Source organism: Vombatus ursinus, unplaced genomic scaffold, assembly GCF_900497805.2.
Source record: "Vombatus ursinus unplaced genomic scaffold, bare-nosed wombat genome assembly UNPS02014818.1, whole genome shotgun sequence".
NCBI classification, from domain to species: domain Eukaryota; kingdom Metazoa; phylum Chordata; class Mammalia; order Diprotodontia; family Vombatidae; genus Vombatus; species Vombatus ursinus.
This window is the reverse complement of record NW_020954596.1, coordinates 9,488,405-9,516,152: the sequence shown is the minus strand read 5'-3', so window position 1 is coordinate 9,516,152 and position 27,748 is coordinate 9,488,405. Positions and strand designations below refer to the sequence as shown.

Genomic DNA, 27,748 nt, shown 5'->3' with positions numbered 1-27,748 from the left:
TGTATCATCCTGCCCATTTTGTGCTATTCTGGTCCATGTGCTTTAGTAAATGCTTCACAGAAAGGACCACCAATTGTGCAAGCAGGGCTACCTCTAGTTTCTTGACATTGCACATAGAACAATGGAGACCTCAAGCTGTCTATCAATTATCTCTCATTCTGTATCCATGACAGGTCCCTATTTTTTATGGACTTTTATTTCTCTCAGAATGTCTTAACACCACTTCTCCTGTATAGTTCTTCATTTCTAATATGTTTGCTGATGCTCAAGCCCACCAAGCACCACTCCATTAACATTTGTGTGATCCTCAAATTTAATTCTGTAGAGACTAGTATTCAATAACTTTCAGACATACAAAATTATTGAAAGAATAGTGGCATTAAAAAGTCTTTATACACTTGTTCTTTCCTACATGGATAATTAAGCCAAACTCTTTTCAGTGACTAGGAATCTTATCTTAAATGTTCCAATGGTTGAAGCAATCAGCACAATGTCACATGCAAAAAGGATTATCTAAAGAAGGAAAGGAATAAGTATTTATGTAGTGCTCATTATGTGCAAGGCACTGTGCTTTAGCTTTCTTTGAGGCTCAGCTGAAGTGCCACTTTCTACCTGAAGCCTTTCCTGATCACCCCTAGTTATTACTGATCTCTTCTTCCTCAAATTATCTTTTTTACTTATCTGTGTATATGATGCACCAACTAGCTGAATATAAGCTCTTTGAGGGCAGAGATTTTTTCATTTTGTCTTGGTATCCCCAAATATCTAATATAATGCCTTGCATTTAATAATTTTTTTGAACTATAAAGCAGAATAGTAAAAAGCTCTGTGACTTAAGACAACAGGGTTAATTTTTTTTTTTTTTTGGTGAGGCAGCTGGGTTAAGTGGCTTGCCCAGAGTCACACAGTTAGTGAGTGTTACGTTTCTGAGGCTCAGGTCCTCCTGACTCCAGGTCCGGTGCTCTGTCCACTGCGCCACTTAGCTGCCCCAACATGTTTAATCTTACTGGGCCTCAGCTTTCCTATCTGTACAATGAGGATGCTGGATTCAGATATGATCTCCCAGCCACAAATCCTACGATCCTAGATATCAGCAGGCACTTAGGATCATAAATCGTCTCAGCTGGACAGAACCCTTAGAAATCTAGTCCAACTTCATTTGACTGATGAAAAAATGGAAGCTTTCCCAGATTACACAAGTGGTAAGTAACAAGAGAAACTCTTGCAATCTATATGTCACTCAATCCACAGATACCCATCTAAGCTATGTACCAGTCCTGACAGTTGCCAGTCTTCATAGAATCATAGAATATCAGGGTTGGAAGAGACCTCAGAGGTCACTTAGTCCAACCTGTATCTGAACAAAAAGATCTCTCAACAACATACATCACAGGTCATCATAGTCTACCTTTGGTTTAAGGCCCCTTACATGGGGAAGCCTAGTAACTACTGAGGTAATCTATTCTCCTTTTGGATACCTCTAATTATTAGGAAGTTTTCTCTTACATCAAAACTATATCTCCCTCTCTGCAAACGTCACTCATTGCTCCTAGTTCTAACAGCATGGAATAGTAGAAAGAGTACCGATTTTGGAGTCAGAAGATCTGCCAAAACTGACCTGTGACACTTATTACTTCTATGACATTGGGCAAATTGTTTACCCTCCCAAGGCCTCAGTTTCCTCATCCATAAAATGAAAGGGTTGGGCTAGATGGCTTCTGAAGTTCTTTAGAGCTCTACGTGTATTACCATATGATCCTAAATGACTTCTGAAATCCCTTCCAGGTCCACCTATGGATCCCTACCACCTAGGGCCAAGAAAAACACGTCTAATCCCTCTTCACATAACAGTCCTTCAAAAAACCTGAAGACAGCTATATCATGCCCCAGCTAATTCTGTTCTTCTCCAAGCTAAACATCTCTATTTTTTTTATTTATCAACTGATTCCCATATGGCATGATACTGTGTACTTTCACCATCTTGGTCATCTTTGAATTTATCATGCCTAAGACGTGTGGCACAGAATCAAATGCCACATTTTAGATATGATCAGAGAAGGGTAGAGTAACAGGACAACCTCCCTCTTTGTAGACCTTTTCCATGTGTCTCAATGCAACCTAATTAGTTTTCTTGACTACGATTACCACACTGTTGAAAAGAGTTGAACTGGAAGCCCCTTAAAACCAACAGGTTTTTCATAAGGCAACATCAACCAAGAAATAGTTAGCTATCAGCTATAGCTTGTAGCTATTTCCCAGAGCACTCAAAACAAAAGAACTTTTCGTAAATCCTTCACAGAAAGGACCACCAATTGTGCAGGGGTGGGGGTGGGGGGCGACCTCTAGTTTCTTGACATTGTACATAGATAGAGACTTCAGGCTGTCTATCAATTGTCCCTCATTCTGTATCTATGACAGGCCTTGACTCATTGCTACAGCCTCCCATTCCCAATTCCCAAGGTCCTGAGATATACTGTTCATTCTTTGGAAACACTGTAGAAATTGCAAAATACTGGAAAAACCTGAAAAAGAAGTAAACTTCAAAAATGCCACATATCTCATCTATTGACTAGTGACTTGTGCCTGCTCATTAATGAAAAGAACTGGGGAGGAATAAGATAGGAGAGACATTTTATAATAATGTCAAAGAAGAGAAATGCCTGTCATAATCTGTAGCATTCCTTCTCTCTTCACCTGGACTTTAATCTCCAAGTTGAACCCCACTAGGTAGTAATGCTGGCAAATTTGCCAGTTTCCATTTGTCCCCATGTGTACTGCTTTAAAAAAAAAAAGCATTGCTTTTTAGTCATTAAATTAACTATTACTAACAATATAAACCTAACAAGTTTTTGAATTCTCAATGTTAAAAGTTTCTTTACCATATTAGTGTCCTGAGAAAGTGTTAAAGGCATATTATCTTTAACCCTTCCCTAAATTCCTCTATATGATAGAAGAGTCTTCAATTCCACTGCTCAAACAACTAAGGAATCTCTCATTAAGAGTTGATTTTTTCTTAATCTGAGGAACACAACTAAGTTCAAAATGACTCCCACATAGCAGGTCAAAACTCTTTTAAAATAGCACAGCAAAGTTTAATAAGTCAATATAAATGGAAAGAGCACTCCTCAAATAATTATAGCGTAGCAGAGGAAATTAATAACCTAGGAAACACTTTAACCTTACAAGCATTTATGAAAAATCTGCTTCCATTAATTACAAATAGTTATAGCACCAATACCTTATACATAGTAGAAATGAAATAAATATCTATGTATTGGCATATGTTATAGTATTTCTTCAAAATGAAAAAAAAATTGAAGATGGTGTTAATGGTAAGAACCAAGATGAAACTGTTTTAAAGAAAAAAACATTACAGTAAGGAAAAATTATGTTTTATGTTTTTGATTTTCTGCCTTCCTTTGTACATGTTTTCTGCTTAAGTTAGTTAATAGTATTAGAGATCATCCATTACATCACTCATATTATAAATAACAAGTGAAGGCCATACAGAAGTGATTCAAGGGTCACACAGATAGTAATGAAAAGAGATGGAATTAGAAGCCTAGTATTTTGGTTCTAAATCTAGTGTTCTTTCCACTGTGTCACTCTTCTAAAGATAAAGGAATGTCATTCATTAACATGGAGTAAAACACAACTCCTTTTGACGACAGATCAGAACATTTAATTAAAATGTTTACTGCTCCAAAAAGGTTAACTGCAATATTCAAGAGGCAGGACAGTGAAATTCACAAATTATTCTTCAAAATAATTTTTAAAAAAAGTGCATAGTGCTTTGCACATAATAAAGGTTTAATAAATGTTTAATGGATTGAACCAATCAAACACAAAACTATTCTCTGTTGATAACATGATGATCAACTTGGAAAAGCCTAGGGAATAAACAAAACTAAAAATTAACAGCTTCAGTAAAATAGCAGCTTTTACAAAATAAACTCCCCAAAATCAAAAAGTATTTCTATATAGAGATAACAAAATCCGGAAGAGAATAATAGAAAGCTAAGTCCCAATTAAAATAACCACAATTGTATAAAATATCTGGAAATGAATCTACTAAATAAAGCACATTTATACCTGCATAGACACAACTGCAAAGTAATCATTAAAGAAACAAAATAACATAAATAATTTAAGTAATATTCAATACTTCTATAAGCTATGATAATATAATAAAAACAGTAATACTACTGAAATTAACTTACAGATCTAGTGTAATACCAAGCAAACTACCCAAAGAATACTTTACAGTGGTAGACAAAATAGTATCAAAGTTCTTTTGGAGGAACAAAAGATATAGATCATCAAGAGAAATAATGAAAAAATAGGGGGGACAAAGGAAACAGCACTACTAGACCTCAAATTATATTATAAAGCAACTATTTGGTAGTAGCTTGAAAACAGAAAAGTAGATCAATGAAAGACTAGACAAGGAAAAATCAGAAATAATTGAATTCAATCACCCAATGTTTAATAAATCCCAAAATATAAATTATATAGGAAGACAAATCCTTATTTGAAAAGATAACTTCTTATTTGGAAAGCAGTCTGGCAGAACTCAGTTTTGGACAAACATCTAACACTACATACCATAATAAATAATCAAAATGGATATGTTCCTTGAACATTAAAGATTATGCCATTCACAACTATGGGTGTGTGAAAAATCTGGAAAGATTTGTTGGAGGTAGCACTCTGTGCTGAGTCTCGAAGACGCTAGGAATTCCAAGAGGTGAGCAGGGGGAACATTCCAGGCATGAGTGACAGCCTATAAAAAAGCACTGTGTCCAAGAAACAGAATGGAGTGAACAGAGAAGGGCAAGTAAGCCATTTGGCTGGAATTTTGGTCTGAAAAGATAGGTTAAAGTCATATTGTGAGGGATTTTAAATGTCAATCTGAGGAGTTTCATTTTATTTTTATCCTAGAGGAAATAAGAAACTACTGATGTTTGTTTAGCAGGAAAGTGACATGAATTGACCTGTGCTTTAGTACTAGCCATTCGGCAATTGTGTAGAGGACGGACTGGAGAGAGGAGAGACTGAAACTAACGCAATAACCTAAGTGAGAGGTGATGAGGGACTGAACTAGGGAGATGGTTCTTTGAGTGATGAAAGGGGGATGCTACAAAGTAGATAAGGGGATGGAGACAAGAAATAAGGAGATAGAGACAAGATGTGCCATAAATTAATTGGATATAGGGGCTTACAGGAGAGTGAAGAGGTATAAACTGCAATACAAAGTCACCAAAAGGATAGTGTTACCTTTAATACAGAGAAAAAGCATTAGATTTGCAGTCAGGCGACTTAAGTTCACATCAAAGTCCTGTCACTAACTAGAGGCAGCTAGGTGGCAGAGTATTTTGAGCACTAGGACTGTAGTCAGGAATACCTGGGTTCAAATTCTGCCTCAGACATTTACTATTAATTTGACCCTGTTCATGTCACTTAACCTCTGTCTCCCTCAGTTTCCTCAACTATAAAATAAAAATCAGAACAGCATCTACCTCATGGGACTATCATGAGGGTGCGTAGTAAGTGCTTAATAAGAGCTTATTATTTCCTCCCTTCTACTGTAAGCATGGCCTTGGGAAAGATACCAAACCTCATTGGGCCTCAATTTTTTTCATCTTTTTTGTTGGAAAAATAGTGAGTTTCATATTAGGACTTCAGTACTAGGAATATTTTCAACAATAAAATAAAGAAACATGTTCAGGGCCTAGGTAAGAATAAAGAGCTGACTGACTGTGATAGGTTTTGAGAATAAGAATCCTCACTGAGCAGAGTTTCTCCACTAGGGGCAGTTATTAAAAACACAAATGCCAAGGAAGAAGGACATATTAAGTCAATCATTTCCTAACACCTTAGTGTGAATTACTTTACCAGCCTTCTCTTCTCATGGCAGAGATCAAGCCACTTAGGATGGAGAGTAGGCTGGGTATAATTCTGGGGCATGAAGACTTTGTCCACTGCGGAAGAGGTATAGCAGACATCAGAAGAAGAAAGAGACAGCAAAAGGAGGTAAGAGCGTGATGAAGATTTCACCGATTTCACAAAATTATGTATGACCAGATTTGAGTATGAAAGCATAAAAACAAAAAACCACCTAGAAAATATAGGCAAAGGTGAAATGTCTATAGCAATATTCTTCTAAATGGAGATTTGGAATCCTTATGTGGATTTTAATGGATAGACTGGAGCTGCCCAAATAACTACATGGTAGAAAGTGACCTGAAAAATGAAATTCAGGCTTTTCCTGGTGTCAGAAGGAAAGACAAATGGCAAGGAAGGGTGAAAAAAATAGTTTAATATTTTCTACTTTATATGATTATAATCCCATTGTGCTTTAAAATTCAATCTTCTCAATACTTGGCATATGTTCAAATACATCACTGTCAAAATATGCTATCAATTTTCTACAAATCCTGGCTAGTAAAATACTGTTACATAACTATCTTCACCATTATTGTTTTTCAACAGTTTCTACTGGGATAAAGGAAGATTAAAGGGTAAGTTCAGTTACACTTATTCTCCTTCATTAAAACTCATTCCTTTGAAAACCCCAGTAAAAACCTCATTAAGAACATTCTAATTCATTGCATGCACAAAGTTAAAATAAGCTTCATATTATTAAACAGTTTAGTTAAAGTTTAATAATTTGCTACTTAAGATTACCATTTTAAAAGTCATTTCTCTATAGGCTGCATTCTGGACTTCTCTATCATGTCCCAGAAATCTCTTCATCTTGATGCATACTTCAGCTCTGGAATCACACAGCAGAAGCACCCTCCACCTCTGCCACCTTCCCCTTTCATTGGATGGCTCCCCCCACAACCTCCATTTTGGAGGGCACCCAGGCCAGCCCACATCTCAGTCCTCTCCAGGCTGCACACAGACCTTTTCCTGCCAGCCCCCTATACCATGTATACCGTATTTACTGGGTTCACCAGGTAGCCTTGTCTCCTCTGTCCCTTCCCGTTCCCTACACCTTTTTTGGCTTCCTTTTAAGTATTTTCTTCCTTTTTTAGAATGTAAGCTCCTTGAGGGCAGGAATTTTCTACCTGTATTTGTATTCCCTGCACTTAGTATAATGCATGGCACATATACAGTAAATGCTTGTTGACCGGATATTATCTAGTGAAGGTGAACTGACCACATACTACAGTAGGGACTATTTCCTGTGATCAAATGGAAACTGGACTTTTGAATCAGAAGACCTAGTTTGAGTCTCAGCTCTGTCATTTACTGTAACTGTGAGACAAGTCACTGTACTTCTCTGAGCCTCAGTTACCCCATTGGTGAAATTCAAAGGGTTAAGCTGTGGAACAAATGAAATAATGTATGTAAAATGCCTTGTCAACTTTAGGACACTATGAACTTATTTAAAATGCTAATAAAGAACATGCTCTAAACACATGATGTCAAAAATGGAAGCATTAATTTAACAGAATATGATACAGGTCTAACTCATTAAACCTTTAAAATTTTAAATATTATCATCTTATTTATAACTTTTACAAATGCAAACAAATAATCTTTATGACACTAATATATGCCAAAATTTGAATTTACAGAATTGATTAATGCAAATCACTGGTCTGCCAATTTTAGTTCTCAAAGAATATGAGAAATTAATGTCATTAATGCAGAAAACATCTGTCTTGCAGTTTTCACATTTGATTCCAAGTATTTAAAGATCAATCTGTATATAAAGAACACAGTAGAAGGAAATGTATGACACTAAAAAGAAAACATGGTCTCATAGCTAACACAACCACACATAAGGCAAAGATGGGATTTTTGTTTTCTACCTCTTTGTCTTTTTCTGGCATTAAACATGCACAGTGCTCCTGAGTTTGGTACTATCATCAATTTCTCCATTAGAAGCACAAACTTTCTCAAAGTGAGAGAGAGAGAGAGAGAAGATAAAACTCAAACTAGATGAGAATATAAGAATAGGTAACATTTTAAAAATAATCTCGTGCAATATCTACTGCGGAAGATTTATGGAAAGACAAAGAAAAGGATGACAGGATGAAAAGGTGAGGAGAGGCTGCAATCTATATCAGTACTTGGCTCTTGTATGTCAAATTTTCTATAAAGTTCAGTTTTGTTTTGTTTTTTTAAAGTCCTGAAAGTCTGACAGTTGACCAAATGTCTTTTTTTTTTCATTCAGAATTATGCTACTTTGCTAGGTATGATACTTCCGGCCAGAACCCCAGTTCTTTTGCTCTTCAATATATAGTGTTCCAAAATCTGCAGTCCTTTAGTATCTCCACTGCTAGGTCCTGTGTGACTCTAATTGTGGCACCATCATATTTAAATTATTTTTTTTTCTTGTTGCTCTTAATATTATATCCTTGAGCTTGGGGTTTCAGAATTTGACTATAATATTCCTATTGAGTTTTCCTCACAGGAACTCTTTTAAGTGGTAATCTATGGATTTTTCCTATTTCTACTTTCCCTCCTTGTTCTAATGCTTCAGGACAATTTTCTTTAATTATTTCTTGTATTATTGTATCAAGATTCTTTTTTTTTTTTTAAATCATAGCTTTCAGGTAGTCTGATTATTCTTACGTTTTCTCTTCTTGATCTGTTCTCCAGATCAGTTGTTTTTTTATAAGATGTTTCACTTTCTCTTCTATTTTTTCATTCTTTATATTTTGTTTAATTATTTCTTGCTGTCTTATAACTTCGCTGGCTTCCCCTTGCCCAATTCTAATTTTCAAGGTGTCATTTTCTTCCTTAAGATTCTGGATCTCCTTTTCTAATTGGTTGACTTTCTTTTCATAATCTTGTTTTCCTTGGATTGTTCTTATTTTTTTTTTATTTTTCCTCAATTTCTCTCATTTGATTTTTAAAGTCTTTTTAGGCAGGTAACCATTTGACATTATTCTTCGGGGTAGAAGAGGGTTTCTTTACTTCATATCACCCTCTGAAGATGAACCCCAGTCTTCTCTATTCCCATAATCATTTTCCATGGTTGGATTCTTTCTCCTTTGCCTGTGCATTTTTTTTTTTTGTAACAGTTTGATTTTTGTAATCACTTCTAGTCCTGGGATATGGAGAATGGTGCCTCTGGCCTTAGATCTTCTGCAGTTCTCCCCTCTGACCTTAAACTCAAACCAAGACCTCCAGCTTTCTGTAAGTACCCACAGCCAGCAGCATCCCCACTCCACTGCTTCTGCATTCACCAGGTGTGTGCTGGTTCCTTCTCAGCCCTGCAGCCTCTCTGCAAGCACAGTTGGGTCTGGCATTCCTTGTCAGCAGAGGTTCCCTTGATCTTCCCTGGCTCAGATTCCCAATTCCCCTTACTGTCCTGGGGATAAAAGTTCCTGGGCCTATGATTGAGATAGCCTCCCAAACCAGCCAAGCCCAGGGCTTGCCTCTAGTTATTTAAGCAGACCCAAGCCTGGAGGTGTTTACTCTTGAAGGGAACCAAACCTCTTCCTGGGATTTTCCTTCAGATCTTGAATTGTCTCGGGAGGACCCTCGTCGTGCTCCTAGTCTTATTTATTTTCACCCTCACTTTGTTCACCTTGAGGTACTATTTTATCTCTTTTGTGGGGGAAAATCTTCAGAGCTTGGAATTTTCTGACCTACTCCACCATCTTCCCAGAATCCTCTTCTCCAATACTTTCTAGTACCATAATTTGTTCTGTCATTCCCCAATTGATGGGTACTCTCTTTAGCTTTCAGGTCTTTGTTGTCACAAGAAGAGCTACTATAATTATTTTTGTATACATGGGTCCTTTACCTCTGTGATCTGTGATCTCTTTGGGGAATAGGTCTAGTGGTGATATCTCTAGGTCAAAGGGAATGCAGTTTAAACTTTTGAAGCAAAGTTTCAAATTGCTTTTTCAGAATAGCTGTATCAATTCACAGCTCAATCAAAAAAGTATCAATGTGCCTATTTTCCCACAGCCACTCCAACATTTGTCGATTTCATGAATCTGATAAGTATAAAGTAGAAATTAATGCATTTCTCTAATTATTTGTAATTTGGAGAAATTTTCATGTCTATTGATACATTAGATTTTTTTCTTAAAAACCTGCCTGATCAGTTTTAACTATTATTTTTTTCTTTGTATCCCCAATATTTAGGATAGTACCTGGCTACAAAAAGGTGCTTAACATATGCTTTTTTATTTTGTTGCAAGAGACAATTCAATGCCTGGGATATATAAAGACAAGAGACATTAATAAAACATGTTTTTGAAAACAGATGATCCAAATAAAGTAAAATTAAATTTAAACAATCAGAGTTATCAAAAAGTGGAATGGGCTGCCTTGAATCTCTTCAAGTGAAAGCTAGATGGCTACTTATCAAGTAAGTTATATTGCAGATTCTGGTTCAAATGTGAGTTGGACTAGACAGATGGCCACTAAGGTCCCTTCTAATTCAGATTATGTGTACACACACATGTGTGTGTGTTCTCTAAAACTTGAATTTGCTAACTCAGAAACATAATAACACCTATAAATTTTGGGAGCAAAGAAATTTTAAAGAAGTAACATATACCAAAGAAGAAAAAGCATATGCTTAATGATAACCACAAACATATTAATTACTGTTTTCCTTTAATAAAATAAAATCAAATCATTGCTTAACCTTAGCAAATATGGTCTGTGCTTCTACTTCCTTCTAGAAATACAAGTCTAAAAGTCAACAAAAGCGGAAACCGAATTCTAGAGGAAATGCATCTTTTGTCATGTTGCATCAATAACATCTTGAAGAAATAACTACAAAAAACTGTTTTCTATATTACCCCAAATATAGGTAATCCTCTCCTTTAAGAAGTAGCCTTTAGAAATAAAACCAAAAATTCAGGTGACAGTTTTATTATACTTGGAACTATAACAATAGAAAAAAATACCAATTTCTCACCAGACCCTGACTATGCTGGGAACTAAGGTTATTATTTTCCTAAGCATAATTTTTTTTTCACCTAGAACAGAATACATTCTTCTACCTAGAAGATTTTATAAATTGGCGCAAACAATGAAACAAAAAATTTTATTTGTGTGAGAGAAAGCTTGGTGAGAAAAAGAAGCATACTATATTAGAAAAAAAAAATTCATTCATTCAATTCACTCCTGAACACCAACCCCACATTATCTATCAACTGTATCTGAGACATCCCTCCAAATGGATTTGGACATTGACAACTTTGGTGTTACCCTGGATTTCTCATTCACCCTACATAGCTAATTAGTTAACAAACAAATCTTTTCATTTCTATCTTTATAACATTTCTCCCATACAAGCCATTTTCTCCTCTCACAAAGCCACCACTCTAATTCTGGCCCTCATCATCTCTTGCTAGGGTTATTAAAAGAGCTTTCAAATTAGTCTTCCTGCTTCAAGCCTCTCCTCATTCCAATCCCAAATTTCCATATTACTGCTAAAGTTATTTTCCTAAAGCATTTGTCTGTTCAGGTCGCTTCTTACCCTAATTACTTAGTGAACTCCAGTGGGTTCCTATCATCTCTAGGATCAAACATAAACTCTTCTGTTTGGCATTTCAAGCTCTTTACAACTTGGCTCCATTCTACTTTTTCAGGCTTCTTTCACGTTACTCCCTTCCATATATTCCATATACACACATGACAACCCATATCCATATCTTGACAAAGGCTATCCCAATTACCTGGAATGCTCTCCATCACTTCATTCTCTTTGAATCCTTGGTTTTCATCAAGACTCAGCTTAAGTGCCATTTTATGCATGTGGTCTTTCCAGTTTCTTCCAGTTGCCTTCCCTGCCAAGGTTACTTTGTAGCTCCTTTTTCCATATTTTTATGTACTTATATACGTACATGCTTCTCCATTAGAATGTCCCTTGAGATATTTGCTTTTGCTTTCTTTCTCTGACATTTAGAACAGTGTCTGGAGCATAGTAGGTACTTAATAAAGACTTGCTGATTGATGGGTTGATTCTTGAATTATAAAGACATTAAGTTTTTGTATACTGGTCCATATAACTGAGCCTTCTTCCATCCATTAATCTTGAACCATATTTTCCTCATTGCCCACCTATGTACTGAAGTCACTAGGTATTAAGGTTCATGTTAACTCAGAAGTTCTTATTAAGTTCTTTCTTCATCATCTGCAACAGATACTGGTTCATATTTGTTTGATCATTCTTCAGTCATGTCTGACTCTTCATGACCCCATTTGAGGTTTTCTTGGCAAAGACACTGAAGTGGTTTGCCATTTCCTTCTCCAGCTCATTTTATTGATGAGGAACTGAGGCAAACAAGGTTAAGTGACTTGCCCAGGGTCACACAGCTACTAAGTGTCTGAGGCCATATTTGAACTCAGGAAGATGAGTCTTCCTGACTCCAGGCCTGGAACTCTATAACTTGTAGCTATTTTTGTGGGATTTTTTTTTTTTTTGCTGAAGCTCATCATGAGCATTGAAAAGATGTTCCACAAAGCTTCTTGTTATCTTCAGTTACAAGATAAAATCAACTCCACTAAATTCTTTATCTGCCTCACATCAAGGAAACCTGAACCAAACTTCCACTTAGCTGCAATGTTTTTAAACCTTCTGGTTTCATTTATAGCAAGAATGCCATAATAATGAGGTTCAGTTCTTCCTGTAATACTGGAAAATGGGAAGACTTAAGAGAATCATCAGTTTGTGACAATTAAAAACGTTTGAGAGACACAGTTTCTGGGTAATATAATCATTTTATTAATAAGGCCAGCATGCTATTAATGAAAAGATGGTCATTTGGCCATCTCTTTCTTAGGCCAAAGACCATCATGGTGGATAGGTTCAGGGTTTATATGTTCTTAAGGAAGATTGGTTAAGAAAGAACATTACAATGAGGGGCTGAGAGTAACATGTCACCCTTGGACAGAGAAACTATCTTTATACCCACATCACCCTCAACCTTGGGCAATCTATTCAAAGAATTTATGCCCCACCTAAGTCTGAACAGAACACAACGGCTATTCCACCAGAATGGGGTCCTGAACAAGAAAATTAGTCCAATCTCATTATTAGCAATGTCCTTCAAGAGACTGAACTTTTTAAAATCAGGACTTTAGAAAAAGGGAACTCTGGATCTCCCCAAATTATTAGTTATTAATAATCATTTCTCTCAAGTTAAAATGTTTAAAGATTATCTAAAAACTATATGACTCTCTTTTGCCACTTTACCACCACTGCAAAATAAAGTCACATAGAAATGAGGCTATTTTATGGTTTTATTTGTATAACATGGGTCACTGTGGCCAAATAATTTATCAACAAACAGCCAACCTACTAGTGATTTACTTTTCCTCAGTATATCACTAGGTATAGTACTTATAGGTAACAGAGGCAGGTTTCAGACAGCCAATCTAGTATCTTACTTGGACTGTGCCTAAAGTCTTTTAAGTCAGGTAGAACTGCCAAAACTTGTGCTCCACTGACATTGTGTTGAATATCCTGGGTCACCTCTGCTCTATAATAAGACGCTGAAGTAGTACTTAAAGAGTTATATTCTGATGTGATTATACCTCACAAATTATAGTAATAATAGTGATCAATATATGTCATACTATGAAACATAAAAATAATTTATTTAAGTAAACTTTTCTAAGCATAAAGAGCATGGTAAAGGTAATATAAGGTAAAGTAAAATAGCAGGTAACCCAAGAGCCCCAAAGAACAGCAGCACCTCTCCACCTTCCCCAAACAGTCCTGCTTTTAGCCTGGCCCCCGAAGCCATCATCCAGAGAAGCAGCTATCTTAAGGAGATGAGGCAGGGCAACCATCCCTGAAGGTGCTGTGGCCCTGCCTCCTCGGTAGCTGCAGCTACTGAGAACCCCCTAACAAAACTGTCACCACCAATGCCCTTGGCAAACAAATCAAACAAATGTAGTTTTATCCATGAAAATAAGAATAAAAAAAATTGCATTGCCATCTGCCTTGCCACTGTACCTCATTTCTTTCTGCGCTCCAACCTAGACTTTCTCTACTATGCTCCCCTGGAGCCTCTCCCTCTGAATGGATGGCTCTTCTCAGAACTTCCATTTAGGGAAGGCTGCTCATGTTAGCCATGTTTCATTCCTCTCCAAGCTGCACTCAGGATACCTTCATCATACCAGCAGAGGCCCTAGGTTCAAATTCTGGTTTTTAAAGTGTCACCTTGGGCAAGTCACTTAACCCTTTGAGACCGCAATTAACCCAGGTATAAAATATGCAGGTTTAATAAGATGATCTCTCAAGTTCCTTAGAACTCTAAACCAATAGGTTTATGAATATTATTTCCAAAACTGACCATAATTGATGAGATTAATTATAACCTTGAGTCTTTGAACACTTGAAACACTGAACTCTTGAAAACTTCACAAGTTAATATATCCACTCAAGTTCTCTATTTTCACAATATAGTCTGTGATGAAAATACGCCAAACTGTGAGTCAGTAATACGACAGTCTGTTAATGTGAGGGACTCAGCTACTACCATGGAAGAAAAGCCAAATATTTTAAAATAAGTTAAAATATTTTAAAACAAGTAATGCCTATCATCCAGGAGATAAGCCCTTGTAACACCAAAGGATGAAATTGTATATCTGTAAATGTCAGCTTACCCAAAAAATGAAAATATTTGCATTCTTAAATTCACTATGTTAGCAGGCTACTATCAACTACATCTGATTTTCTTTTATAATAAAAAGACAGGGTAAAAAGACAGTACTAAAGAGGCCTAATGACAAGTAGGTAGCTAGGTACTGCAGTAGATAGAGTCTGGTCTTGGTGGTCAGGGAGACCTAAGACCAAAATCTGCCACAGATACCAATTGTGTGGGCAGGTCATTTAATCTTTCTCAGCCTCAGTCTCCTCATCTGTAAAAGGAGAATAATAGAACCTACCTCACAGGGCTATTAAGAGGACCCACTGAGATAACACAAAAAGTGCTTTGTAAACCTTAAAACATGATATAAATCCTATCCATTAATCAGTCTGTTGACAACCATTTATTAAGCACCTATTATATGCTAGGTACTGTGCTAAGAGCTGGGTATATACCAAAAAAGACAAAAGATAGTCTTTGCTCTCAAAGAGCTTGTGATCTAATGGCAAAGACAGTATATAAACAACTTTATACAAACAGGATGTGTATGTGTATACACACACACACACACACACACTTTTACACATATATAAACATATACATACCCCCATATATTCAGGATAAGGTGGAGATAATCAACAAAGGATAAGGGACTAGCATTAAGGGGATCACTATTATTATAATTAAAATTAAATGTAAAAAGATTATAAATTATAAACAATTATTCCTGTCAAACTACTGTAAGAATCTATCCAAAAGGTTTGGATGTTGCTGTTTTTTCACTTAGTCATGTCCGACTCTTCATGACCCCATGGACTACAGCACTTCAATGCTGTCCATGGTGTTCTCTTGTCAAAGATACTGGAGTGGCTTGCCATTTCCTTCTCCAGTGGATTAAGACAAATAGGGGTTAAGTGACTTGCCATGGGTCACACAGCTAGCAAGTGTCTGAGGCCTCATTTGAAGTCAGGCTTTCCTGACTCTAGGCCCAGTGCTCTATCCACTAAGCCATCTAGCTGCCTCCCTAGAATTTAAGAGTCTAAAACAAAGACTTGACGGTTATAATCTGTATCAATGGCTGGCTTTCTCTACACTAACAACTAATCAATCTTTAACAAGGAACTGGCCACTAAGAGTCTAGTCATACATAGAGGCTCCTGCCCAATGCCTATCCACGTGGGGAATTTTTTGAGTGTGCTTCTGGAAGTTCATGATTACATGTAATGGAAGGGTCCTGCCCTAGATTCAGAGCATGCATAGGCATTCTGTGACTGCTTCCTGTATAGTGAAGATTTTCTACGTGATGAAGAAAAGCCTTTTAACTACCTACTGGGTCAGAATTGAGTGTACAAATAGAAAAAAAGTCTCTTTTTCCTGGTGATGATTAAGGCAAGAATAGCTGTCAGCCTTCAGGTGAAGAGAAACACAGCACCAGACAGAATACACTGGATAAGACTTGAGCCTATAGCATGAAAAAGAATCCTACTGTCCTTGAAGGGAATCCCTAGAACTCTGGGCAGAGGAAGAAGAGATAACAAGTCACATTCTGGAGCCCTACCTGCTTGTGCCCATCTGGGTTTATAGACTAAGTCCAGAGCCTCACTATAAATCAACAAGTATTTACTAAATGCCCATGTGCTAGGGACTCAAGATAAAAAGACAAATATTAAAAAAGTCCCTGCCTTCATGATGCTTATATTTTATTTGAGGAATACCCATACTTACAGAGAGTAAACAGAAGGTAATTTGTTTAGGGGGTTGGACAGAGAAGCACAAACAGATGGAAGAATAGGAAAGGCCTTATGTAAAAAGGCAACATTTAGCTGAGCTGTTTTTCTAATCATAGGCATTTTTATTAACAGACCAATAAACAAATAATCATGGTAGACACCTTAAGCTCATTCTTCTAATAAGTTTGTTGATCTGGCCTTCCCTATTCCCGGCATCCTACCTTCCACAAAAATGTATAGTCTTCTTCTTCATTCCAATATGGAAGGCCAGAGGAAGTTGTTCTCAGCTTTGGAGTGCCTGCCAATAGCAAAGCCAGTCAAATTTCACTTTTGAACATCTGCATATATTTATTATGGTACGCTTTAGCTCTTTCACAGATAATCTTCCTCTATCTTTGGAAGCTTTTTTATAACCACCTTCTTCATTCAAGGGTTTGGCCTTTTGTTCTTAAAAGATCTTTCACCTTTTCAGAAGGGATTCTCCAAAAGATGGCAGATTCTTCTTTTCTTCCATACCTACCATGATTAAACTGAAAAGTGGCTAAGCGGAGCTTTGAAGGAAGCTAGAGATCACAAGAACTGAGGATGGAGTGGATTCCAGACATAAGACACAGCTAGTTCAAAGACACAGAGATGAAAAAGAGACTGTCTTCTATGTTGGCCAATTGAGCTAGACCTCAGAGCAAATTAAAAATATTGTGTAATAATTTAGGAAACAGGCCCTGGACTTCTGATTGGTGGGAATTCATAATCTGTAGGCCACTCCAGAACTCCCACAGTTTTCTAGCCATCTTCCTGCCAGGCTGCATCAAAGTCCCACTACCCATCTCCTTTCCACCTCTAGCTCTGGGAACAAAAATCAAATCAAGACTACAGTTCCTAGAAAGGATTTCCAATCAATTGCCCTATGACTCCAATCACCATTTGATCACTTTCCAGACCAAATAACCCACCTTTGGCCCCTATTCCCCTTGTAGAAAGCAAGCTTCTTAAAGGTAGGAATTGTCTAGCATGTACCTAGCAAACAGGAAGCCTTAATGCTTGTTTCACTCATTCATTCAAAGGTAGTTTGGAACCAGGTTATAAAGGGCTTTAAATGCTGAAAGAGTTTGTATTTGAACCTAGAAGCATTAAAGAGTCACTGGAGTTACTGAGCAGGGGAGTGACGTTCTTAGACCTGTGCTTTAGGAATATCACTTTGTCAGCTGTGCGAATGATAGACTAGAGAGAGGAAAGGGTGGATGCAGAGAGATGTTAGAAATCTATTACAAATACCACTCCTAGATATGTATCCCAAAGAGATTTTTTTTTAAAAAAAGGAAAAGGACCTATAAATGCAAAAATATTTATAGCAGCTCTTTTTGTGGTGGCAAAGAGGTGGAATTGAGGGGATGCCCATCGACTGGAGAATGCCTGAAAAAGCTGTGTTATATGATTGTGATGGAATACTGTTGTGCTATAAGAAATCGTGAGCAGGATGGTTTCAGAAAAACCAAAAATACTTACTTGAATTGATGCAAAGTGAAATGAGCAGAACTAGGAGAACATCGTACACAGTAACAACAATATTGTACAATGATCAACTGTGAATGACTTTTAGCTATTTTCAGCAATACAAAGATCTAACACAATTCTAAAGGACCTATGATGAAGAATACTATCAACCTCCAGAGAAAGAACTGATGGAATATGAATACAGATCAAAGCACACTGTTTTTTTAAACTTTATTTTTCTTGTCTTTTTTGGTCTGTTTTCTTTTACAACATAACTAATATGGAAATGTTCTGCACTGACTGCACGTGTATAAACTTTATTAAATTACTTGTCTTCTCAATGAGTGGCAGGGGAGAGCAAATGAGGAGTTTGGAACTCAAAATTGTAAAAAACAAAGGTTAAAAATTGTTTTTACATGTAATTGAAAAAAATAAAATATTAAAATAAAAAAAAGAAGTCTATTGCAAGAATCCAAGAGAAAGGTAATGAGGGATGCAACTATCAACCAACAGACATTTATAAGCACCTATTATGTGACAGGTCCTGTATTAAGAGATCAGGGTGATGACAGCATGAGTGGAGAGAAGGAAATGGTTATAAGAAATGTTGCGGAGATAGAATCAACAAGACTTGGCAAACGATTATAAAATGGAGTTGTGGGAGATTAAGAGGTTAAGAATCACCAAGGCTGTGAACCTTTAGGTGAATAATACCATGGTAGTGCTATATCTAGGGGCTTAAGGGGGTATGGATATAAAAGGTTCTCTTCTGAACTTATTGAGTTTGAGATACCTTCAGAAAATTCAGATTGAAATGCCCCACAGGTAATTGATGATGCAGAACTAGAGCTCGAGGCTGTACGTACAGATCTGGGAATCACCAACACAGCAACTACTGAACCCATGGAAGCTGATAAGCTCACCAAGTGAGAATGTATAGAGAGAAGAAAAGAGTCCAAAACAGAGTCTTAGGGTCCATCCACAATTAGGAGGAAGGACACAGAAGATAGCAAAGGAGACTAAGGAGCAGTCAGACAAATAAGAGGAGACCTAATCAATTATCAAACATTTCTTAAGTGCTTACTATATTCCAGGAACTATGTTAAATGCTGGGGATAAAAAGACAAAAGTAGAATCATACCTGCCCTTAAGGAGTTATGTTTTAAAGGAAAAGACCATATGTACATACAAACATATATATAAAATACACAAAATGGAAATCCAGGTAGTTTTGATGAGTGAACTAGTTGCTGGATTGGGGAAGGGGGAGAGAATTGGTAAAAAGCTCCATGCGTAAGGTGGCACTTAAGCTGAGTCAAGAAGGAAGCCAGGAATTGCAAAAGGCAAAGGTGAGAGGGTGGTACATTTTAGGGATTACTGACAGTCATGACAAAATTACAAAGATGAGAGATGACGTGTCATGTGTATGGAAAAGTAAACCAGTATGTGGACAATAGAGTACATGGAAGAGAGCATAAAAATACTAGAAATGTACAAAGGACATAGATTGTAAAGAAATTTTAATGTCAAACAAAGATTAAGCTTGATTCTAGAGGTAACAGGGAATGGAAAGAGACATGAGATAGGAAGACCAAATAGGAGAATGTAGCAATAGTTTAAGTGAGAGGTAATAAACTGGGCTGGTGGCCACATATAGTAGAGAAGATATAAGCAAGAGATATGGAAAGGGAAAGGAAGAAAATAAGAATTTATTAAATGCCAATCAATATTGGGCAAAGTGCTTCATAAATATTCTCATTTGATCTCCATGGCTATTATTGTTTCCATTTTTTCTTTTTTTACAGTTGATGAAACTGAGACAGAGGTTAAGTGACTTATCCAGTGTCACAAAGTTAGGAAGTAATAAGACCTTCCTGATTTCAGGCCCAGCACTCCATCCACTGTGTAACCTAGCTCCCTTTAGAAAGAGAAACAAACTTTGGTAACTGAGGGAAAACTGAGGTTGAAAACCTGGGTGTGTCCTTAGCAGTAATAATAGGGAAATTTGGAAATGTCCAAGAGGCAGTTCATGACGCAGAACTGAAGCACAGGAGAAAGACTATGGCTAAAAATATTGATTGAGAATCATTTGTTAACGATGGTAACTGAATTTATGGAAGCTGATGAGGATCATCAAATGAGACAGCGTAAAAAAAAAAGAGAGAGAAAAGAGCCTAGGGCAGAGTGTTAAGCACAATCAAAATTAGTGAACATGATATGGATGATGAATCAGCAAAGGAGACTGAAGAGAAGAGTAGTCAGACAGGTAGGAAGTGAACCAGGAGAGAACACTACCAAGAAAATCCAGTATTCAGAAGAAAAGAGTGGTCAACACTGTCAAATACAGATTGTCTGTAACTCAGAAGAAAAGTTTCAGTTGAATGAAGAACTGGAAGATAAAATGCAAAAGACTGTGAAAAGAGGAAGCAGAGACAAGGAGTATAGACCTTTTTAGGAGGTGGTTGTGAAAGGGATGAGATATATAAGAAATGTTCCTCTCAAGTGATAATTTTTTAAGGATTGGAGAAATCTAGTATATCTAAGTATAGTGTTGTTATCAGCAAGGAAGGAGCCACCACTCTGGTTCAAGCCCTCATCACTTCACACCTGGACTATTACAATAGCCTTCTAGCTCTCCACATCAAATCTCTTTCCATTCAAGCATATCCTCTACTCAGCCAAATCAATCTTCCTAAAGTACAGGTCTAACATGTCACTACTCTATTCAATAAACTCCAGTGACTCGATATTGCCTTCAAGATCAAACATAAACTCCTCTGTTCGGCTTTTAGAGCCTTTCACTACCCGGCCCCTTCCTACCTTTTCCAGTCTTCTTATACTGTACTCCCCAACTTTGGCTTTTTTGCTCCACCTCCTGATTTTGTGCCTTTCTGCTGGCTATTCTCATGACTAGAATGCTTTCTCTCATCTCTACCTCCTGGCTTCAACACACAGCTTAAATCCAGCCTTCTTCAAGAAGCCTTTCCCTGTCTCCTCCTCTCACCTTGGACTTTCCAAGATTACCTCCAATTTACCCTTTATATTTCATGTATGGATTGTTTGATGTTGTCTCCCCTCATTAGAATGTAAGCTCCTGTAGGGCAGGAGTTGCTTTTTACTGTCTTTATATCCCCATTTCTCAGTACTGAGGAAACAAGTGCTTAATAAATGCTTCCTGCTTTTGAATAATAAATTTCAAAGCTGAGGAGGGAGGGCTTAAAATGTAAAAGTGAGGCGGGCAGGTTGGTGGTGCAGTAGATAGAGCACCGGCCCTGAAGTCAGGAGCACCTGAGTTCAAATTCGGCCTCAGACCAATCACTTGACACTTACTAGCTGTGTGACCCTGGGCAAGTCACTTAACCCCACTTGCCTAAAAAAAAAAACGTAAATGCGAAAATCAACTACCATTTCTCTAAGCTTTCAGTCGACTACACAAAATTCCTGAACTAAATATGGCCTCACATAAATTATATAACTCTTCAGGGCCCTTTGTTCATTCCATATTATGACATCAAAAAAATTAATTATTTAGAAGAGTATTTTTATCAATGTTAAGTCAAAGACTCCCTTTTAAAGTTTAGTGGAAAACTGTTCCACACAGCTCTCAACACTTAGGTCAGTCTACTTTAATTCCCTAAAGCAACTTAATTTACCCTGAGGGACTAAAGAGTTTGTGGCCTAAGAATCTGAGTTATGAAGAAGTCTTCGAAGACTACTTCTACAATACATACCAAGAACTTTCGAAGCACAAATATCCAGATACTAACTTAATACACATTTGTAATGTTAACAGAAACACATTCAAATTCAAAGTTGAGGCTCATGGTTATTACAAACCTAAATCTTCATTTTTTTTATTTTTTCATCTCAAGTTCTTCCAAAATCTCAAAAGCTAAACATTTTAGAATCTAATAAATAAATAGATGGAAACTGGAAGCAGAAAATCCATACCAGACAAAAGTGACTTTGTTAATTTATTTGATTAATGATAACAGGATGAAAAAGGATTTATTAAGTTTTTACCATGTACTAAGCACTGTGCTAAGTGCTGGGGATACCATGAGAAAAAGAGACAGTTCTTGCTCTCAAGGAGCTCACTCTAATTGGAGAGATAACACATAAAAGAAAGCAAGGCAAATGTAAAGCTCCTGGAAGTACTAAAGGTTCAGTGGGAGGACAGAGGTAGGACCCAGGGCTCCTTAGGTTCCATAAGCAGGTTAGATGACAGTGTCAGGAGACTTCAGGGCTTTGAGGTAGGGCAGACGGTAAAGCCTGAAGAACCTCCATCTATTTAGATGTACTAGATTTGTTGATTCTTATCTCATCCAACACATGCCAAATCAGTCAATAAATGTTTATTAAGTGTCTACTAAGGCACTGTGCCAAACTCTAGGGATATAAATATGAAAAGGAAAGCTAATTCCTGTCCTCAAGGAGCTTACAAACTAATGGGGGAGGTCAGAGCAAGGTGGTGGCATGATGAAGAAATGCAAAGGAGTGCAGCCCAGTTGAAAATGAAAAGATAGCTGGCCTGGGTGCCCTCCTCAAATGAATGTTTTGGGGGCTCTCTCTTCTATCCTCCAATCAGCATGGTCCCAGGAGCAGAGGGTACTGATGAGATACAAGTACCAAGGCAGATGTGATCTTGCAGTCTGGTGGGAAATGTGACCAGTCAAGCAGAGAGGACGAAAGAATGAAGGAGAAAGGCAGGGGGGAAGGGCACCCCCAGGGGTAGCTGGTCTTCCTATCCACAAGCAGTCCCTGGCTGGGTTCTGGGATGGCTCAAGGCCAAGGGACCAGGCAAGCAGGGAAGAGAAAGAGGAAAAGCAACCAACAAGTCTTTGAAATTAAAGTTAGCTTGAACAAAGAAGAGCTAGGTGCTTTAAGTCTTTCAGAATTAGCACATCCAAAAAACTTATTAAACTGTTGGGATTGAAATATTGGATTAAAAATAATAACTAAGCAGCACCTCCATCAAAGCCCTACTCTTCAATGCCACATCCTAGCACGGAAGTGACTCTGGGTTTCTGAAAGGTCAGCCAGTGGGCCATAAGCTCTGGTGTGTCCTACCAACCAAGAAAAGGGTCTAACATAATCTAGTGACAAGGCTAGTTAAGTAGGACAGCTTTACCACCAGGTTGGCCACAAGGCAATGAATTATTTTGTTCCACAGTAACTCTTAAAAATCACTAATAGAGTTGTGTTTCTATCTATCTATCTACTAATAGGTAGAAGGGTTCCTGGGCATAATCAGAACAGAGAAATAAATCACTGATGTTTGAAATGTTGAAGAAACTAAAAAGAAAAACAAAATTGAGGTCTTTGAGACAGTCAAATGAAAACAATTTATTTGAAAACATAAGGGAAGCTAAATCCTCATTCTCATCTAACTATGACAACTATATTGTTGCCACATAACACTTTATACAGAATATTTCCATTTTGCAAACATAAAATATCCCAAAAATATATTATCAAATCTATTCTCTGAACATCATGTTCTTATGAATAAAAGAAAATGCCAAGTATAGGAAACAATTTGTGTGGTAAGCTTCTATTGAGTGAACAATACATTACATTCAATAAAAATTCATTACAAAAATTTTTGAAACATATTCTGACAAAGCCAAACTAAAACAAAATTATCTAGAAGTGGCTAACTGAAAATATGTAATCATTCCATGGAACATATGCAGTACAATACCAATCAAAACTGTTTCCTTCTCATCAGATAACTTCAGATATGGAAAAATATAAAATGGTCTGCCTATATAATATTAATATTTAAAAAGGGAAAAACACCTTCTAGACTAGAAATTCTAGTCAAGCTCATTGTTCTGCAACTTTAAGACTTAAACCAAAACACGCCACAAGTAGTAAACTAAACCTACAGTGATGTAGCAAGCATGATATAACCACATCAAAGTCTTTCCAAAGCAGTTTTGACTGCCAAAACCATTCACTTCCTTAGCAAACAAGTCTACAGTTTTGGTTTTCTCCATGGTATAAATTATAATAAAAGGTTTCATGGTATAAAGGATAGAGTGTGGGGCTTGAAATCAGAAAGATTTGAGATCAAATTCTGACTGATGCTTATTAGCTATGTGAACCTGGGTGAATCACTTAACCTCTGTGTGTCTGTCAAAACAACTACAAATTGCTCATAATATTGAGTTCACTTTAAGAAAGTGTATACCATCAGGAAAACAATAAATACAAGAACAACACTGTAAAAGAAAAGAATGATAAAACAAAACTGAATGCTTTGTAACTATACCTGCCAAGCTTGGACCAGAAGAAGAGTTCAGAAAATGCACCTCCATTCCTTCACTGAAGGAGTGGAGGACAATGGGTATGGAGCAGTACATATATTATAAGACATTTTAGTGAATTTCACTGAACTGCTTTTTTCCCTATTTTTAAAATCATTGTTACAAGAGAAGGCTCCATGACTTGGGGAGGGAATGGGATAAACTTGGAAATGAATGGGATATAAAAACAAAAGTCATCAATAAAAAAACCTTAATTTTAAAAAACATATATACAGGCCAGGTGTCCTTATAGTTTATGTTTCCCTTCTGTTTCACAAATTCACATCAGGAAACTTTCAATCAACTCCCCTCCAACAAGAAAAAAAATACTCTAATTTATTCAAGACAAAACTGTTATCAGCCATCATTATATATTCCCTGGGTCTAACAATAGAATTCTGCCATTTTATTATATTAATTGGTATGGTGGCAATACCTGTAGCTACCCACTAACCTAAAAGCAGTTAAACCTACAGAATATTCTGTGGCCATGAATCTCCAAAGTGAAAATAATGATAATTCTTAACAAGGATCTTTTGAAACATTTAAAAAACAACAAGGTTAATGAATGACTACCAATTGCAATAATATTCAGGAAAGATCAAGTCTGATCCTTCTTCCTTTTTCCCCTTTTTTGCTGAGGTAATTTTCAATGGATTTAATAAAAAAAAAAACCAAGCATATGTATTTTGCACATACACACCTGTACTCTAAAAAAGAACTTGTAGCTAATAGTACTCAAGTTCAGATAACGCTTTATTATATTAATACTATTAACGTGACCATTTTTTATGTCTATATCAGATCTTCCACTTAATAACTCATGAAAATCCCCATAGAACATGGCCTACCCTTGATGCTGCTGCTTCACTAGTCAACAAAAAAACCTGCACAAATTCTATCACATAAATAACTGCAAATCAACCACCTCTCCTAGCACTCTTTCCTTTATTGTCACCCTGCACAATCTGAGCAAAATAATTATAGCTGTCTATCCTCCATACTGCTTTAATACAATAAGCAAGGGAATGGAGATTGTGCACACTGAAAACCCGCAATGGCATTACACTAAAATATGCAAGAGGGATTACCGCCCCAATCTTCTGCACATATCGTTGGCTTCACTACCCTAAATGCCAGATTAATCTTCATCTTTCCTCTCCGTCTAACAAGCCCCTATTGGAATTTTTTTTTTTTTAACCAACCACTGTCCCTCATACCCACTGAACCCTCACCCCAAGCCTTCCCTACTTTCACAATATGAGAGTCCCCACTTTAACTCTCCTTCGTTTGCCTAAAGCTTTAATCCCAGGACTCATTAATCCTGCTGTATTACCTGGATGCCTCCATTCCACCCCCACCCCCACTCCCCCAATTGTCTCATACACAGCCTAGGCCACCCTGCCCCATCCCTGGTGCCAGTCTGAGCTTCCCCACCCTAATTCAGCCCTCTTTAGATGATGCCTGAGCGCCCCCTTGCCTAATCCCCTCCCCACAGCCTAATCCCCTCCTCGTCACCTCCCTCTCCTCCATACCCCCCGAGGGACCCCACTTCGGCAAAGCCTTCCATACTTTATCTGCCCCCAAACCGAACCCCCTGTTATGAGGAGTTCCCCTCCCAACCAGAGGGTCCCCCCATAGCCCCTCTATCCAAAGCCTGACCCCGCCACCTTCCGCTTTCCTCCCAGACCCCCCCGCCCCCCCCCCCCAAACCCCCCCCCCCAACCCCCCCCCCCCCCCCCCCCCCCGCTTCAAGCCTCTTGACAGCCTCTTTCCCCCGAAGGAGTCTCCCTCCCCTCCTCCCCCTCCTCTCTCCGCCTTCCCCCGCCCCTGCTCACCTCCACCGGAGAATCTGAGGGTGCGCGGGGCTCGCTCGCGGGCTCCCTCCCCCTGCACAGGCAGCGGGCTGAGGCGACTGAGGCGAAGGCTGTGGTAACAGCAGCAGCGGCGGCGGCGGCGGCAGCAGCAGCAACGCCCGGTTGTCCCTTACCCCGCTCTCCCCTGCTCCCCTCTCCCTCACCCTCTCTTCGCGCCCCGCCTCCCTCCAGCCTCCGCGGCGCAGCCTCAGCCACGGACACACTCCCCCGCCCTCCGCCCGCTCTCCTTCCCCTCCCGGCCCGGCCCCCCTCGGCTCCTCCCCACACCACAGGGTGCGGCCTGCGGGGCCCGCAGCCCAACAACGCGCCGTTCCATTGGCCAGGCCTGCCGCTCAGGCCCCACAGTCGTCTAAAGTGCTTTGGGATTGGCCGGAGACAAGAGTGGAGGGAGGGGCGGGTGGGGCGGGAGAAAGGCGGGACTGGGAGGGGTGGGCTTGAGACAGGAGGGAGAAGGGGCGGGGCGAAAGCATCTCCGCCCCCTAGAAGGTCCCTTCTCCCCCCTCCCATTCGTTCACTCTCCCGCCTCCTTCGTTTACTGCTCCCACAGCCTCTTCGCCCCCGCCCATGGGGGCTTCTAGCCTTCGTCCTCTTCCCTCCTCCTCCGACCTCCTCCCCTCGCCTTCACCTCCCTCTCTTCCTTTCCTCCCTCCCTCTGTCCCCTCTTGTCCCCACCTCCCCCTTCTCCCACCTCTTTACTTTCCCTTTCTCCCTCCCCCTCTCCTTTCTCCTTCCTCCCACTCTTTCAGCCTCTTCATCTCACTCTCTTCTCTCCCATCTTCGCTATCTCCTCCTCCTTTCCTGCCTTCCTCCCCTTTACTCTGTCCCTCTCCTTTCCTCTTTTTCCCCTCTACCCCTCTTCCTCCCCCTTTTCCTTTTCTCTCTTCCTCCTTCCCCCATCCCCCCATGCTTCTCCTCTCTGTTAATGCCATCTGTGGAATTAAGGACTATCCGCCTTAAGGCCTTAAGTGGATGGAGTTAAGTAAGAGCAGAAAAATTAAAATGTCTCTACCCAAGGTCATAGAGGTAGTAAAAGCTGGGATTCTGACACAAATCTTCAGAATTTCTCCCAGTTGGAAGAGGTCCCAGATGACTTCTAATTCATCCTTCTACTCATCATCTACACCAAACCTGACACATTTTTCTTGAACACCTCCAGGAATGGAAAGGTTACTGCCTTAGAATGTAGTCCACTCTATTTAATGTTTTAAAAATTTTAATAATGAACTTGACAAATATCGACAAACATTTTCATATAAAAAAAGAGAAGAAGATTTTACATGCTACCACAAACCTGTTACACAGCCTTGCTTCAAGTGAATGTTCAACTTGACGTGGTATTTCAAACATTCTCTATCTTCTTGTCTATGTCCCTTTTTGAACATCCTGCTCACTTCTATGTACTTTTTTATGTTTCATGTTGATGCTTCCCCCCATTTTAAAAAATATCACTATAGTTATTTCCCTACTGCCCTATCAATCTCCCACAAAAATCCATCCCTTGTAATAAATAAGTAAAGCTAAGCAACACAAATTTACACATCGTTGGAAATACATGCCACACCTCGCACCTCCAGTCCACCTCCTGTCCACCTCCTCTTCAAGAGTTGTGAAACACGAATCGGTGGCCGGCCATTACATTGATTGTGGTAAACAAATCTTTCATAATTGTTTTCCTTTACAATGTATAATTTTTTCTCCTGGTTCTGCTCAATTCACTTTGCATCAGTTTATACTAGTCCTCCCAGGTTTCT

The 27,748-nt window shown here is 38.4% G+C and overlaps 1 protein-coding gene across 3 annotated transcripts in view; it reads right to left on the bottom strand.

The window, feature by feature from the left end:
• The window catches only part of ADD1 (adducin 1), a 127,471-nt gene extending 101,390 nt beyond the window's left edge, over positions 1 to 26,081 (bottom strand). Inside the window, exon 1 of one of the 3 annotated variants that reach the window (XM_027836092.1) lies at positions 25,959 to 26,081. The gene's annotated coding sequence lies outside the window, so the exon portion shown is untranslated. Of the gene's footprint in view, positions 1 to 16,536; positions 16,557 to 25,958 lie in introns of those variants that run through there. The other 2 variants (XM_027836090.1, XM_027836091.1) reach the window with 2 other exon arrangements.
• Positions 26,082 to 27,748: the final 1,667 nt, after the last annotated feature.